Consider the following 18,062-nt stretch of genomic DNA (forward strand, 5'->3'; position numbering starts at 1 on the left):
TGCACTGCAAAAAACGCATTAAGAAGTATTACCTCTAGCCAAGACCCTGCTTTTACTGGCTCCCAAGCTGCCAAACCTCCAGTCTTACTCTGTAAGCATTGAGAAACAAAAAAACCAAAAAAATAAAAATAAAATAAAATAATATATTTTTCATACAATCTCGATGTACAAATAAAAAATCTATACAAATATTATGTAAAAAAGTGCATTAAGAAGATTTTAACTATTATCATTATTTATATTTTAGTGACAATTCAGTGATCGGTTTTTAACATGACCCTTTCTTTTAAACCATTTACTAGGGCTGTATTAACAATTAAGAAAAATTTTAAATTACAGAAGTGTTACCTGTAATGAAAGCATGACATTCACAGCATCATACAATCTTTCCGCCTCATGTTTTTCACCAACAATTTCGGGTGGCAATTGAGACAGCAACGGACAACACTGGAAAAGGAAAAGAACTCATTCATATTTACAGAACTAATATCACAACATCAAATTGTACTTTAAAAAACAAAAAGAGCAAAAACAAAAGAAACAAAGAAAGAAAATGTCACCTTAAACCCTTCTGCTGTGCAATCTGAGACTTGCCAACCATGATCTTGATCAGAGAAAGTCCAAGATCCTTTAGAAATATGCCTGAACATCTTTTTAAAATCACCAGAAGGGTTGTCCTTCACCTTTGAAATTGAAGGATAAGAAGAGAAAGAAGCAGGGAAGAATGAATAAAATTGATTGTTGTTATAAATTATAATTTGAAAATAAACTCAAAAATATTTATAAAAAGAAAAAAAACATATTTGAGAAAAAAGAAAATAAAAGATAAACCTGTGATTTCTTTATGAAATTGTTGGCTTATTTTTCCTACGAAAGAAAATATCATAAATACGAGCGTGCCAGCAAGGATTGAAAAATCCTTACAGATTAAATTCAAGTCAATTATCAAGCGATTGTGTTGACGATTTTTTTGCCTCAACGAATAGGACTTCAAAATTGCCAAGTGTAGAGAAAAGAAGAATTAAAAGAATAAAAAGGGAGACGGAGAAAGATGATTGAGTGAACAATCAAAGTAATAATTGTTGAAAATGGTTATAAAATTCTGGATAAAATCAGAATTTTTTCCTAAGTTCGGTCTATTTTTTAGGTGGGCCCCGTGCGTCGATTCTCACGGGTCAAAGTGGTAACGCGTTCTATGCCGCGTTGTGATTTACGTGGTATATTTGGTTGCTCAAAACCATTACCGAGTGAATGGGAAATTGAAGCCAAAGTGTGCTCCATGGAAATGGAGTTTTGGTGGAAATTCCTTAAGGTTGTAAAATGGCTTGTCCCACATTGATTTGGTGGGAGGTTTTGAATGGGTTTATAAGGCTTGGGTTTGGTACTTGGGGTGTGCCCCAAGGGGTACCCAAGTGTTTTAGAGGGAGAGGTTATGGGCAAAATGGGCTAGACCCATTGGACCCAAAAATCACCACACACGCGCGCCACCGTCCGGTCAGTCGGCTGGGCCTGGGCACGTGTGCGTGTTGGGCTTGTTCAACCCAATACTAATCTTTTTGGGTCAAAAACATTTGAATTTAATTTTATTTACGGTACATCCAAAATGCTGGCATGGGAGGCTAGTCAATTGAAATCCAAAATTAAACTGGTTTGGTTTTACGGTACATCCAAAATTAAATCTCTGCATTTTGCTGCATTTATTTTCTGAAAGAAAGAGTGTAAACACTTAGTGTGTTCGTAAGACAAACAATTTGTAGTGCTGCTATTGTTTGTAGTAGATCATTTTATCCTGGGAGATAGACGTCCAAATTCTGAAAGCACCGTGGAGAGGACGAATCTGTCTTAAAGACACAGTGTCAAACACTGGACTTGATCAGATTATAATTCGAAGAAATTAAATCAAGTAAGTTATTTAATTTATTTTTAGTGTTTTATTATTTATTTAAATCAGATTTTAATTTTGTTTCTGTAACAAAATAAAATCTGTTTTTATTTATTTTTTTATTTTTATTTCGAGTTTGATTTTTGTAATCAAACAAATTCTCTCATTTCCTTTATTTCTTTTTATTCTGATTGTTGTTTAGTACACAACAGAATTTAATTAATTTAAATACAGTGAAGATTGTCCTACAATAATTACTTACCTCTACTTCTATGCTTCGAAATAGAAATGCTGAAAATAAATGCTTCGAAATATAGATTTATGTTAAACTACTCCTAAGATAAGGAAAATGACAAGAAATATTAAAATCAATTGTCTTTGATTGTAGTCCTGAATCTTTTACAATATAGCTATGAATGACTATTTATAGGAAAATATTTGTAGGAAATAACTACCCAATAACCACCTAAAACTACCAACTTTTCCATCTTCATTCTCACAATGCCACATATCCCTCCATGTATTCATAACTTCCTTTAACCTCCAATTCATACTCCGTGTTCTCCATTTAATTCTCCAGTATCTTTTCATATTTCATAACTTCTCATAACCTCTAAATGAGTAGGAGGATACCACATGTATTGCAATTATATAAATAATAAATAATAATAAAAATTACAGATTTATGGTGCCACCAGAAATCATGCCCTTTTCTAAGAACTTCCCCCGTGTTTCTTCAAGCATATTACAAGCCAATATTGCTTGACCTGAAAAACCTGTGTCCCATTGTTGACTGCCAAAACTCTGCAATAAAATAAAAAAACAAAACAAAAAGAAAGGAGACGTATCAGAAATAGCATGGTCCTCCATTAATTTTTATTTTATTTTATTTATTTATTTATTTTTACAAATAACTAGTAGTACCTGCATTTTAATTCCATTTTCAGCAACCCAGATGTAATCTGGGATCCTAGCAAGATGCTTCTTATAATAATCACCACTAGGATCTTCCACCCAACAACAAAGCATGCATAAAACCTTCTCGACACATCCGATGGTAATGTACCGACTAATTTCATCTTCATAGTGGATGTGCTCCATGTCTTTGCAAGTGCTTTCTCTCTCAATTTGTTGAAGGGCCAACGCATAAGCAACGGCTCTGTCGTTATGTACAGACTATCCCACATCAAATCATGTATTAGAGGACGCTGATGATACAAATCTTCCTGTAATGTAATGCCATGGCACCACCACCCAGCAATTTGTTACAAATTCATTAATTTCAGCAATAAGTTTAAAAACACAGAAACTAAACACGGGATATAGTTATGGAAAGGATGGACATACCTTAGCACAAGCATCCCGGTATTTCTTCCAATTAACTTCATCATAAGGTTGAGAATGAAGCTCTTTCCTCAATTGTTTAACAAGATCAGTAATTGGTCCAACAAATCTCTTCCGGTATAGGTATGACATTGGCATGTAAGTCATCCTACAGTAGCACCACATTTTTGCTGCATTCAAGTCATCAATATAAAAAGTTATAAGCTTTTCTTTCTCTCTTTTTTTTCTTTTATCTCTCTCTCTCTCTTTTTTTTTTTTTTTTTTTTTCAAACGTAAAGTTTAATATAACAAACTTAAAAGTGGATCAACCTTACCTGGATGCATAGGAAGATAAGAAGGCAAGATCCAGAACTCTGGTGGCATGGGGATGCACCCTGACCAATCGAATAGACCAAATATCTACACAAAACCAAATTAAAAAAATAAATTACATAAATTAATTATAATAAAGCTGATGAATAGGATGAGATTGAGATTGAGATTGAGATTGAGATTGAGATTGAAATAGTAGTGAGTGAGTACCGAAAGCCAAGTCTTTCCCCAAGAGGGAATAGCAACCACACCACCATGATCATGGATCCATTTACGACCTCTTTCAACAGCATTGTTACGACCACCAAATGGGCCATCTCCCAGAATTCGCATGCATATGTAGCTGAGAACTGTACAAAACATTATGCTGTGCCCTTCCATGTGGAATCCCCATCCTCCGTCTTCATTCTATAGTCATCAATTATTTATTAATCACGCCAATGAAAAATCACACTTACATACATTCATACATAAACATTTTATCATATACATTACTTGGTGGTTGTATATGTATCGAAGAATCTCCTTTTTGTGTTCTGGTGAAAATGTTTCGTCCAGATGCCCTGTAATGTACAAACACATCACCTGCACCATCATGTAGTACAACCATTTATTAGTATGCCATTCTAGATAGTAATTTCACATGTACCAAATTCAATCATAAAATTGATGTGATAACTTATGATTTTTTTTGACTTTTGCCTAAAATATATAATTCACAAATCATGTCTTAATAATATGAGAGAGAAAGAAAGAGACAGAGAACCTGAAGGCGGAGAAGAACATCGCCACTAGGCTTGACACGAGAGCGGTTCAGAGTGAACGATTCACGAGCCTTTTCAACCTCGGCTCATTCTTCAGGCGTACCATAATTTGGATCAAACTCCCATATTTGTCGCCCCACAAAATTGTTAGTGCTGTATAGGTATGGCTCATATGGACCCCCTCCTTCTGCTACCTTCAACCTCCACATTCTCCTACCAACAAACTAGTATATATATATATATATTTTACCATTTTGTCACTTATATCATTAATTCTATCAAAACTTTAAATGAAAAATATATTTTTCATATGTGGAATGAATAGAAGAAATATATGAGAGCACGCATAGAAAGAATAGATTGAGTGCAAGAAATGAGTTTTGAACTCAATACCTCTTACAATTAAAATTGTTCTAAAAATTTAATTTATTAAGAAATGTGTTTAAAAAAAAAATGACCCATGTATATTAAAGAAAAGTAAAATCTGATAGATTTATAAGTAACCAATACCCAATAAGATCTCTCTTACAAAAGCTTCATTCAATCACCAAGGATCCTCTAGAGTGTTTTTTTCTTAAAGTTTTCTAAAGTGGTGTATTGTGTGGTTGAGATTTAATGCTGAAAAATTGATGTGACTTGTCATTAAATCTCAACCACACAATGCACTACTCTAGGAAACTTTAGGAAAAAAAAACTCTAGAGGATCCTTGCTCTCATTCAATAGCTTATCTTTCCTCCACATATGGTAAAAGTAAGTAGCTATTAAGAGATCTTCTAACAAAACTTCAAATATAAAAACATTTATTCCTTCCCTCCACTTGGTTGTTTGAATTGAATGTTAGTGGCTTTGTCATGATTATCACCACTTCTTTAACAACTAATAAATTTCACAAACATGTTTTATTATCATCCAAGTGGATCTTGTTTCATTTTTTTTTTCTTCGTAGGTATTTGGGATAAATTAAAAAAACATATTTTTTTTTTTACCTACATACTCTTATTTGGGTCATATCAATCAATATCTATCAACATCTATATTAACTTTTCCTCTTTACTTTTTTAACCACTTTTTCTATTTTTCTACATTTTTTTATTTATTATAAGTTAAAAAATACACTTATTAAACATTCCAAACCACTCCTAAATTATATTATTACATAATACATCAGTTAATAAATTTTTTTTTTTTAAATTTATATGACCTTTTCATTTTTGTAGTAAAAAAATAGGAGGGGGGGGGGGGTTTGGATTACCAGTTGTAGTTAGGCACTTGAGTCTGCTGAAAACGTTAGCTATTAGTTTCAGGCAAGCACTAAGAGAGTGAGAGTGAGAGAGAGAGGACTAGAAGATGCGAGAGAGAGGAGGTGGTGGTAGAGAAAATTGTGGTTGGCCAAAACACAAGTGTGTGCCTATATATAGGGAGCAAAAAAATCTAAGTGAGCATCTCCAACGGTAGTAGGCATTTTACCTATCTAAATATTACTATAAAGTATATATTTTATTTTGCCTATCAACTGTTTTATGTTTTTACTCCAACCATGCTCTTTATTTTACCTATTTATTTAAATACTATTAATTTTATAGAATGCCACGTCAATAACAAAGATGGAGGGAAATGATCCTAATGATTGAATACATTTTGCCTAGCGTTGAAGGTTAGCTACATGTGGCTAGTGAATATGAGTTGAGCCAAAATGCCTAATCATATGCCTAGTGCATTGGAATTGAAAAAAATGAATCACACTGGGCATTTTAACTAACAAGTATTATATGCCTAGTGCATTGGAGATATTCTTAATGGACATGTTAGTGAGTGCGAGTGTGTTAGTGTTAGTGACCAAAATTTAAGAGAGACAAAATAGTTTTTAGATTTGTAGTGGAAGTATTAAGGAATGTGTTAGTGGAGTGTGTTAGTTTCAACTGTTAACTTTTTTGTTAATTATGGCTAGCATTTTAGCCAGCGAAAGAGAGAGGAGGAATGTGAAAAAAAGAGAGGGTTATATGTCTGGGGAAGTCCTTTCGAACGTCTGGTCGAAAGTCCACCCCAGACGTCCGGACCCTTCAAGAAAAGGAAAAGGAAAAAAAAAAAAATGGTTATAACCGATTGACCGGCCGGTCAACCGACAGTCAACCTTTTTTTTTTTTTTACTTGGGATTTTTTTTTTTGGGCTTGAAATTTAATTTTGGACTTGAAATTTTTTATCACATTAAATTATTTATTTATTATATATACACATGTATATATTCTTAACACACACTTTAACACATTCCTTAATACATTCATTGCACCACCACTCACTCTCAAAATTAACAAACTCTTAACACATCTTAACATATATTTTTTGATTCTATTTTTATCACTTTTTATCATATAACAGTCTGCTGAAAAAGTTAGCTATTAGTTTCAGGCAAGCACTAAGAGAGTGAGAGTGAGAGAGAGAGGACTAGAAGATGCAAGAGAGAGGAGGTGGTGGTAGAGAAATTGTGGTTGGCCAAAACACAAGTGTGTGCCTATATATAGGGAGCAAAAAAATCTAAGTATTTGAGTATTCTTAATGGACGTGTTAGTGAGTGCGAGTGTGTTAGTGTTAGTGACCAAAATTTAAGAGAGACAAAATAATTTTTAGATTTATAGTGGAAGTATTAAGGAATGTGTTAGTGGAGTCTGTTAGTTTCAACTGTTAACTTTTTTGTTAATTATGGCTAGCATTTTAGCTAGCGAAAGAGAGAGGAGGAATGTGAAAAAAAGAGAGAGTTGTATGTCTGGGGAAGTCCTTCCGAACGTCTGGTCGAAAGTCCACCCCAGACGTTCAGACCCTTCAAGAAAAGGAAAAGGGGAAAAAAAAAAAAATGGTTCTAACCGATTGACCGCCCGATCAACCGACAGTCAACTTTTTTTTTTTTTTTTTTTACTTGGGATTTTTTTTTTGGCTTGAAATTTAATTTTGGACTTGAAATTTTTTTATCACATTAAATTATTTATTTATTATATACACACATGTATATATTCTTAACACACACTTTAACACATTCCTTAATACATTCATTGCACCACCACTCACTCTCAAAATTAACAAACTCTTAACACATCTTAACATATATTTTTTGATTCTATTTTTATCACTTTTTATCATATAACACACTTTAACATACCTAAAGTTAAAATCTCAAAGGTCCACTAAGATTAAAATTTATTTTATTTTTTGTTTTTTAAATCTGATGGTTAGGTCAACTTGCATGTACTTCGATTAATTCTAAAATCATGAAATTAATGATCAAGTAAATATCAAATGGTCCCAATGAGTGACTTGAAATCGAAATTTTAAATTTTATTCTCAAGTTTTTACAGCTCGACGAACCCTTTGAAATTTTGCATAATTTGTATGTAATTTTAATTTTGTATATGCATGAAAAAATCTGAAACTATCAAATTATTGATTCGTGATTGTGCTTCACTTTTGAACAGTGAATATCAATCACAATCAACCAATCAACAAGAAATCGGTACAACGATTTAACATGAAAAAAATTACAATTGGAACACCTCTAATTATGATAAAAAATCATGTGTCAAAGTCATAAAAATAATTCAATAAGAAGACAAAAAATGAATTACACATGAATACCTTAAATTACCTAGCAAATTCATGCCCGTATTGACCTAAAGTCGATGTGTCTCTTTTACCACCGTCTTCACCTCAGAATTGCTTTGCCCAACGCTGAATTCACAACGCCAATGTCGAATCCACGACGATGAGCCACTTTGGAATCTACCAAAACTTCAAGCCCAAGTTCTATTAGAAAAAAATGATTTTATAGTGACTTTAATGTGAAATTAAAGTAGGTCCCAATCATCGGTTGATGTGGCGTTAATTATGATTTATTATAATGTTAGTTGTGATACTATTTTGATTATTATCTAAGAACTCTTTAATAAGTGGTTTTTTTTTTTTTTTTTTTTTTTTTTTTTTTTTTTTTTTTTTAAAGTTATGACTCTTTGATGGGAGTTAAGCTTTAGTTTAATTTATCTCTTATCTTGCTTTGTACATTGGAAGAAAATAATGTCATGATCTCTAAATTTAATAGGGTTACTGAAACTAAATGAGTAATTTTAATAAGCTCGTTCCTAGAGCAGCTTTTCCTAGTTGCCTGCCTTTTTTGAATAATAGTTGTCTTGTCTTGGGAGACCAAGTGCAGCATGCTTTGAGTTTCTACTATGAGGGTCTCCTTCTCTATCCGAGTTAGTTTGTCTTATGAGGTATTATTATAAGTTCTCGAGTTAGATTATTTGTTAAATTATTTTTATTACTATTAGTATGTTCTATTTCAGAAAATTTATCCAGAACTTCCATCGCAAGAGTCTCCCTTGCACTTGCAATATAACGCCCCAAAAAAATATAGAAACCTGAACTATCCATTCCACACCACAAGTATATACAATATTCATTCAACAAGCGGAAGCTTAATTAAATCTCAAAACATTCTATATATATAACAACATTGTTAATATTACAAAATCATATCTCTTGCATTAATACATTCACTGATTCGAAAACCTGAATTTTTAGCATGTGATCGGTAAGCATTAATATTTAAACTATTATAAATTCATGTCCTATTGGCTACAGGTTTCCTAGATTATACTTGATTACAATAAAAATGGGTTTTAAGCTTAATACATAGAAAGCCCTAGGCTTGCACAAAACAAAACTCAAAACGAGAGTTCAGCTCCAACGTTCTCCCTGAGCTATCACCTTGACGGATGTATACAATCAGCACCTGGAATGTTTTTCCACATAGGTAGAGTTAAAATCCAGCAGAGACAAGTTTAATGTTATGTCTGATGTTTAACAAAACCATATAGTGAATGTCTATGAAACGTCATTACATAACATGCATTTCCCCTTTTTGAAACAATGTTACGCTAGAGTTCAATTCACAATTAATATCATTACTTCAAAATAGAAAACAAGACAGTAAATACACACACTAGTAATCTCCAGGTACGTGTCTGCAAGTAGGCTATAAAAGTACTACCAAAGTCACTTTACCGACAACTAACCGGAAGAAAGGTATTCTAACCGCGTAGATTTTTGGACTTTCACCAAGGGCACAAAAGCCAACTTAATTAACCACTACCACACCCCTAACTAGATTCATCACGATATTCACTCATTTTTCTCAAAATAATGCTCTTTGAATACATAGGCATGAAACAGTTGAATAAATGAAATGCATGAGTGAATTGGTTTTAGTTAACCTATCTCTCATGCAATTTCTACAAGAAGTAATGTTATCCTCCACCAATAGCCAAAACAGGTATCTCTATTCAATATATTCCAAAATAGGCAATATATAAATCAAGAGCATAACTAGCAACTCATAAAGCATTAATTTCTTTTACCGAATAACACATAACAAAGCTAAATAACATGCAGATCATTAAAAGGTCCCTACCTCAAAGCAAGAGGAAGAATGGAGCAACACCCGGAAATCAACGGAGTCGGAAACTTGAAATTTACAGATTAAAATAAATCCGTTCACGCACTCTACTTTTTTAACTCAAGTACTAGGGGTAGAAAATGGACGAAACTAGATGAAAACTAAGGTTTTATAGCTTAGAGACTCGGAAATGGCGAAAAGAGGTGTGTGGAAGAAGATAAGCTCAAAAAATTGGATATTTTCAGCTTTTGGGTTCTATTTATAGTCAGTCACATTGCAAGTGCAAACTCAAAATCGCGAGCACAAAAGACACAATTGTGGGCACAATCCCAAATCGTGACCTACCCTTGCAGGCCACGCAACTTCTCCGTACAAAGAACCTAAAGGTGTGTTTTGTGATAAGCAACCTGATAACCCAGCCACTCAAGCTACGGTTTCAGCACAGAAGGCTTCAGCTTATATCAGTGCATTCTAGAGTATTCTTGAGGTAGTTAGTTTGTTAGGAAGGTAGTTAGTTTGTTAGGCCTTAACCACAAGTAGTTAATTGTTGGTTAGGTAGTTATGGTCAGGTTACTCATTATCTCTTGTCATATATAAATAGATCATCTCTGTATTTGATTAGTAAGTGAATAATATCAAGAACTCCATTTCTCTTTATGGTATCAGAGCCCTAGGCTCCTACGAGCACTGCTCTTCAATGGCTTCTTCCATCACCATAGGTGTCCCAGAAAGTATACCAGATTCTTCTTCTGCAATTCCTTCAAACCTCAAATTGTTGATCTCAAATCTTAATGCATTCGTTACTATCAAGCTTGATTCATCCAATTACATAGTTTGGAAGAATCAATTTTACAACATCTTAAGAGCAACCAAGCTTCTTGGTTATGTGGACGGATCTGAAGTATGTCCTGCACCAGTTATCTTAGATTCAAATCATCTTGAAATTCTGAATCCCAAGCATACTCTATGGACTACAATTGATGCACATCTCTTGAGTTGCATAACAGCAACTCTATCACCTTCACTTTTCACATCTGTAATTCACTGTCAAACTAGTTATGATGTTTGGCATACTCTTGCCAAACGGTTTACTTCTCTTTCTCGATCTCACATCCATCAACTGAAAAACATATTAAGTCATATTGTGAAGAAAGGATCAACTATGGAAGACTATCTGCACAAGTTCAAAGTCCTTGCAGATCAGCTTGCTTTGGCTTCATCATCAGTTGATGATGAGGATTTAGTCCTTTTAATTCTGAATGGACTACCTGAGGAATATAATGCTTTCAAAACTACAATAAGAGCCAGATCAGATCCTATTACTGTGGATCAACTCTGCTCTTTTCTGTGTTCTGAATCAATTCACATAGAGTCTTCTCTTAAGCATCAACAAATTTCAGAAATACCAGGATCTGCTGCCTATATTGCTCCTCGAGGACAATATGCTAATAAAGGAAGTCAGAAAGGCTATTACAGGGGCAGAAGCCCTTTCAGAGGAAGGGATGGAGGTAGGTTTCGTGGTTAGATGTCTAGTCACTATCAGAGAGGAGGATCAAATCAGTTTCAGAAAAGCAGATATAGCTCTGCACACAATACAGGACCTAGCTCTAGCTCTATAAACAGCACAGTCAATGCCTCTTTAATTTGTCAAATCTGTGGAAAGGCAAACCACACAGCTCTAAACTGTTGGCACAGATTGGATGCTGCTTTTCAGAGTTCTCAAGCTTCCTCTTCATCCTTCAATTCCTCTCCAAGTCAAAGTCAAGCTTATGTAGCCTCTGCTCATACACCCTCCATCTCTTTCCTTTCTTCATCTGAAACCAACTGGTTTCTTGACTCTGGAGCAACTAACCACATGACAAATGATTTACGTAACCTCTCTCTTTACCAACCGTATCAAGGTCAAGATCAAGTGGCTATTGGTGATGGTTCTACTCTTCCCATTGCTCATACTGGTAAAGGACTCCTTCCTACTCCTTCTTTTCCTTTTCATCTTACCAACCTGTTGCATGTGCCTACTCTTTCTTCCAATTTACTCTCAGTACATCAGTTAACCAAGGATAATCATTGTACTATTACTTTTGATAAAGATTTCTTTCTTGTTCAGGACAAGCATACTCAGAATATTCTGTATAAAGGTTGCTACACCAATGGCCTTTATCCACTCATTTCTTCATCCTCTGCTGGTTTCTTTGTTCCTTCATCAGTCTGTCTTTCATGTTCTACTACTTCAGCTGCCTCCTCTTCCCCTGATTGGCATTCAAGACTTGGTCATCCATCTTCCAAGAAGCTTCATCACATTATGGCTCATCATCACTTAGGTTCTAAGTCTTCAACTTTGTCTAACAAGACCACCAGTCTGTGTGAACATTGTTGTGTTAGTAAAAATCATAGGTTGCCTTTTTCTTTGTCTAATTCCACTGTCAATAAACCTTTGGCCCTTATTCACACAGATGTGTGGGGTCCATTTTCTGCTTCTATTTCTAGTTTTAAATACTATGTGTTGTTCATTGATGATTTTAGCAAATTTACTTGGATTTTTCCTCTTCATTACAAAAGTGAGGTGTTTGACAAATTTCTTGAATTTAAAAGTTTTGTTGAGACTCAGTTTCATACTCACCTTCAAGTTTTAAGGAGTGACAATGGAGGCGAATATTTGAGTAAGCCATTTTAATTGTTTCTCAAACAAAAAGGAATTGAGCATCAACTTACTTGTCCTCATACACCATCTCAAAATGGTGTTGCTGAAAGAAAACATAGGCATCTCATAGAGACTACTGTGACTCTTATGCATAAATCCTCTCTTCCCTTGGCTTACTGGTTTGATGCACTTGCCACTGCTGTCTTTCTTGTTAACAGACATCCCACACTCAAGCTTCAAAATCTCACTCCGTATGAAGTCTTGTTCCAACAAAAACCTGATTACACTTTCTTGAGATCCTTTGGGTGTAGATGCTATCCATGGCTTAAACCTTATACATCTCATAAACTTCAAACCAAATCTATTCCTTGTGTATTTCTTGGTTATCAACCTTCTATTAAAGGTTATAGGTGCCTTGATCCTACCACAGGAAGGGTCTATATCTCTAGACATGTGGTCTTTGATGAATCATGTTTTCCTTTTCAGTCTTCTCAACCTTCTGTTTCTGCATCATCTTCCATATCACATTTGCTGAATTTCTTTTGGTCTCCCTCAGACCAGTCCAGTTCTTCTTTTCCATCACATGTTTCTCCTGCAGCACCTCAGCATACACATCCTTTTCCAGCTTCACCAGCTGCAGCACCTCAGACTACAGCTGCTATTCCTCCGTCAGCAGCTCAGTCATAGCAAGCTCCACATTCTTTTCAAGTTTCACCACCAGCTGCTATCCCTCAGTCAGCAACTCAGCCACCTATTTTCTTTCCTCCTACTGACCTGCCCTCAGCCCAAGCAGCCTCTTCTTCTGCTAATGAACCTCACTCAGAAGCTCAAACAGTCTCTTCCTTTTCTATTCCTCTTCTATCCACAGTTCCCTCTGATCAGATTGCTATTTCCAATATTTCTATTGATCTCCCTTGTCTCAATTCCAATACTCATCCTATGATTACCAGATCCAAATTAACTCTTCCTCACTCTTCTCTCATTGCTTGTCTTTCTTCTTCCTCTCTTCAGTCTGAACCACAAACTTATCAACAGGCAGCTTGTTCCTCTGTTTGGCAAACTGCTATGCTTGAAGAATTTCAAGCTTTACAAACACAAGGCACTTGGTCTTTAGTTGATCTCCTACCTGACAAATAAGCAATTGGCTGCAAATGGGTTTATAGAATCAAAAAAAATTCAGATGGTTCTATAGCCAGATATAAGGCAAGGTTAGTTGCCAAGGGTTTTCTTCAAACTGAAGGGGTGGACTATCATGAGACTTTTAGCCCTGTGGCTAAGCAACCAACTATCAGAATTTTGTTATGTCTTGCACTACATTTTGAGTGGTCCATCAAGCAGCTTGACATATCTAATGCATTTCTCTATGGTGTTCTTGAAGAAGAAGTGTATATGGTCCAACCTCAAGGTTTTGTTCAGCCTAATAAATCTCAGCTTGTTTGCAAGTTACACAAGGCTCTCTATGGTTTAAAGCAAGCTCCTCGAGCTTGGTTCGCCACCTTCTCCAACTTTCTTCTCACTCATAAATTTGTTCAAAGTCATTGTGATTCTTCTCTTTTTATTAAGAAAACTTCTACTGCTATTACCATTCTTCTCATCTATGTAGATGACATTCTTCTCACAGGAAGTGATCCTCTCTATATTAACTCTCTCATTACACATATGCATACAACCTTTTCCATGAAGGAGCTTGGCCTTGTCAATTATTTCTTGGGTATTTCTGTCACCAAAACTGCTTCTGGTTATGTTCTTTCTCAGCAAAAATATCCTCAGAGTTGTTGGCCAAGGCTGGTATGAGTGACTGCAAATCTTACTCTTCTCCCATGGCTACTAAGTCCACTTCTAGTTCTCTTACTGCAGCAAATGATACTCTCTTTTCTCAGCCAGCTTTGTACAGAAGTTTGGTTGGAGCCCTTCAATATCTTACCCTTACTAGACCTGATTTAGCTTTTGTGGTTAATCATCTTTGTCAGTTCATGCACTCTCCTATGACTAGTCATTTTACCTCAGTCAAAAGATTACTAAGGTATCTTAAAGGCACCATCTCTTATAGGCTTCATTTCACTGCTGGCCCTCTTCTTCTTAATGCTTATTCAGACTCTGATTGGGCAGGTAATGTTCTTGATCGAAGGTCCACCACTGGTTTCTGTGTCTATCTTGGTCCTAATCTTATCTCTTGGTCTGCCAAGAAACAACCAACTGTGGCTAGATCTTCTTCTGAAGCTAAATATAGGGCTTTAGCACAAACTTCAGCTGAACTTAGTTGGATTGGGATGTTGCTTGCTGAACTTCATATTTCTGTTCCTGTGCCTACCCTATGGTGTGACAACTTATCTGCCATAGCTATGAGTCACAATCCAGTGTTTCACGCCCGTACTAAACACATTGAGGTCGATTATCACTTTGTTCGCGAAAGAATTGCCTCCAAGAAGCTTCATATCTGTCATATCCCTACTTCTGATCAAGTTGCTGATGTCTTTACTAAATCACTCTCTGTTACTCGTTTTCAATATCTTCAGCACCAGCTCAATGTCCTTCCCAGTCCCCTGAGCTTGAGGGGGGCTGATAAGCAACCTGATAACCCAGCCACTCAAGCTACGGTTTCAGCACAGAAGGCTTCAGCTTATATCAGTGCATTCTAGAGTATTCTTGAGGTAGTTAGTTTGTTAGGAAGGTAGTTAGTTTGTTAGACCTTAACCACAAGTAGTTAATTGTTGGTTAAGTAGTTATGGTCAGGTTACTCATTATCTCTTGTCATATATAAATAGATCATCTATGTATTTGATTAGTAAGTGAATAATATCAAGAACTCCATTTCTCTTTATTTTGGTCGCGGGCATCATCACAAGCGCGACTTTCCCATCGCAAGCGCGATCACACAGATCGCGGCCTTCTTCGCGGGCCACCGAGGGCTACGCAATTCTACTTGGCCAAAAAACTTGAAGGCCATAATTGTTCACAACCCTAGTCGCGTCCACTCATGAGAGCGACCTAACACCTTTGCAAGTGTGATAAGAATGGTTGTGGGTGCGACCTAGCAAATAGGAGGAAAATTCTGCCAAAGTGCCAAGTACAAACCAAAGTTCCTTGTGACAATTAAACAACTCAAAGATACCGAATAACACCAATAGATGCAAACCCCAATACCAAAGAACATAAAGCGATCGGGTCTTAACCCGAGCCGCTAGATGCATATTAGACAAGTTCTTATTTGTGAAACTCATTACGCCTTTACAATCAGTTTTTTTTTTTTTTTTTTTTATTAAAAATGACTTAGGTGCAAAAAATATTTATAAAAAAGAGTTCTACTTATCTAATTATAGTCAATAAATCTTTTTTTCATTGTGGGATAGTTATATTTAGCTTGATTAAAACGTCCACTACAATATCTATGTTGCTAATTATTTTCTTTTATTTTTAATATAACACTCTAGTGATTATTACTAGCATCTGCTTCCAATATTAGTTCATCATTTTTATTTGGAAGAGTTAATGTAAGTAAAATTTTGCATTTTTTTTTTTAAATCTTACTAATAGTTTGTCGGTTGTATTTCAAGTCCAATTGTCATAATTTTTCTTTTCTTTTCTTTTGTTTTTTTTGTTTCTTTTTTCTTAATTGATAATAGAGCCGTGCTTCGGACCCCCAGTGGGGGTCGCACCCTTAGTGACGTGGCAGCATGGGGTTGGTGGAAAACATAAAAAAAAAAAAAAATAATTTTTTTTTTGGACCAATCACACGCGACCCCCAGTACCCCCACTGGGGGTCCGAAGCTTTTTCCTTGATAATATTATAATTCAGTGAAAGTTTAAAAAAATAATTACAAATATATTGAAAAACTTATGCTTTTAATTATTAAAATCGATAAAAATTTAGTATTAATTTGTAATTATTTTTGTTCAATTACACTGATCCATAATTTCCCCTTCTTATTTTAGCTAAATTCTTTATAAAATTTTAACCATTAGATAGCATCCTAATCTAGATGCACTATGGGCATGTGAGGCCTACTATGGGTCTTATTTTGATAATTGAAACTATTCAATTTGTCGTTTATTAAAAAAAAAAAAAATGGACGAAAATTATGTTTTTAAAAATAATTCATTTATTTTTTTATAATAAATAGTTCGAATTATCAAAATGTAACATGTGATAACGCTCTTCAATTCACATTATAGACCGAAAGAATCCCATCTTATTTTTATTTCGAAAAATGTTTGATGGCACGAATTTGTGTGGCTCGAATATATCAAAGCGACGCCATTTTATTCTCAAAATAACATCATTTTAATACATTCAAATTATTCAAATAATAAAATTTTAGGTCACCAAACATTATTCTTTTCTTTCCCTTCTTCTTCACTTTGACAGTTAGAAGTCGCGTCAATCAAGCTTCTTTCCTTTCAATTTACGTGATAATTTGATATTTTAAAAGTTGACATTTCTACGTTTAAAGTTAACATTTCTACATTTAATTAAGAACCCCACTTGATCTTGATATGTCAAATTTATTACTATAAATAACCCTACTTGATCTTGATATGTCAAATTTATTACTATAAATAATTTTCTTTATTATGCGACTCTCAAATATGCGACTCTCAAATGTATTTCACTTTAAAAATTAAAGACTAAATTTTATTGAGCGATCCTCCTTTTTCGATTTTATGTGTGAGTAATTCACATATTTTAATTGATATATAATACTAAAATTTATTATTTTGAATAGGATTATTATATATAATTTGTTTATTCACTACAAAAAAATTAAAGTTTTAAAAATCAAAATTTAAGAACAAAATTATTTTTTAGGGACCAAATATTTTTATTATTAAAAGTGCCGTTATTATATTTTTAGTAACGAAAATTAGACATTAGTGATGAATTATTATCTTTTTAGAACTAAATTTTTTGTCTAAAAAAAACCTATTTTGTCCCTAAAAGTGTATTTATTAGTGACATTTTCAAAATTTTGTTACTAAAAGCCTTGTTTTCGATTTTTCGGGACGACCTTTTCGCAACTATCCTCATAACGATAGAAATTGGCCCCTAAATGTCTTTTGCAACAAAATTTTCACTTTTAGAGACCAAAACATTTAGCCTCTAAAACTCTTATATGTTGTACTGATTATTAACACGCTAAAAAATATATGAATAAATTCATTTTTCCTACTTAATTCATAGAAAATTTCATGTTGTTTTCTAATATCACTACAAAAAATTAAGGTTTTAAATTCTAAAATTTAGGGACAAAATTTTTTGTATGGACCAAATATTTTTGTTGCGAAAAGTGTTATTATTATATTTTTAGCAACGAAAATTGAACATTAGCGATGCATTATTATTTTGAGACCAAACTCTTTTGTCCCTAAAAGTTTATTTATTGGTAATATTTTCAAAATTTTATCGCTAAAAGCCTTATTTTTGACTTTTCGAGACGACCTTTTATCGACTATCCTCACGACGATAGAAATTGGTTTCTAAATTTCTTTTACAACAAAATTTTCACTTTTAAAAATTAAAAAATTTGATCTCTAAAACTCTTATACGTTGTAGTGCATGTACCACATTTAATGGCTATTGTAATGTCAATTTCGGCTGGTTAGACTTCACTTTTTTCTTTTTTGTTTTTTTATGTCAAAGGGTTGTTAGAGATGCTTAATACTTCAATTGTTATTGTCA

General features: G+C 34.2%; 1 pseudogene across 1 annotated transcript; it reads right to left on the reverse strand.

Moving 5' to 3' along the window:
* Positions 1-298: 298 nt before the first annotated feature.
* LOC145800688 (taraxerol synthase-like) lies at positions 299-5,669 on the reverse strand (annotated as a pseudogene). Its single transcript, XR_014341494.1, has 12 exons — positions 5,556-5,669; positions 4,298-4,526; positions 4,034-4,233; positions 3,749-3,946; positions 3,541-3,625; positions 3,230-3,396; positions 2,807-3,108; positions 2,590-2,686; positions 832-857; positions 561-683; positions 349-447; positions 299-304 (listed from the first exon to the last, which is right to left on the reverse strand). The product of XR_014341494.1 is annotated as a taraxerol synthase-like (transcript).
* Between the last annotated feature and the right edge of the window lie 12,393 nt (positions 5,670-18,062).

Source organism: Camellia sinensis, chromosome 10, assembly GCF_055761805.1.
Source record: "Camellia sinensis isolate YWXY chromosome 10, ASM5576180v1, whole genome shotgun sequence".
In the NCBI taxonomy this organism is placed as follows: Eukaryota; Viridiplantae; Streptophyta; class Magnoliopsida; order Ericales; family Theaceae; genus Camellia; species Camellia sinensis.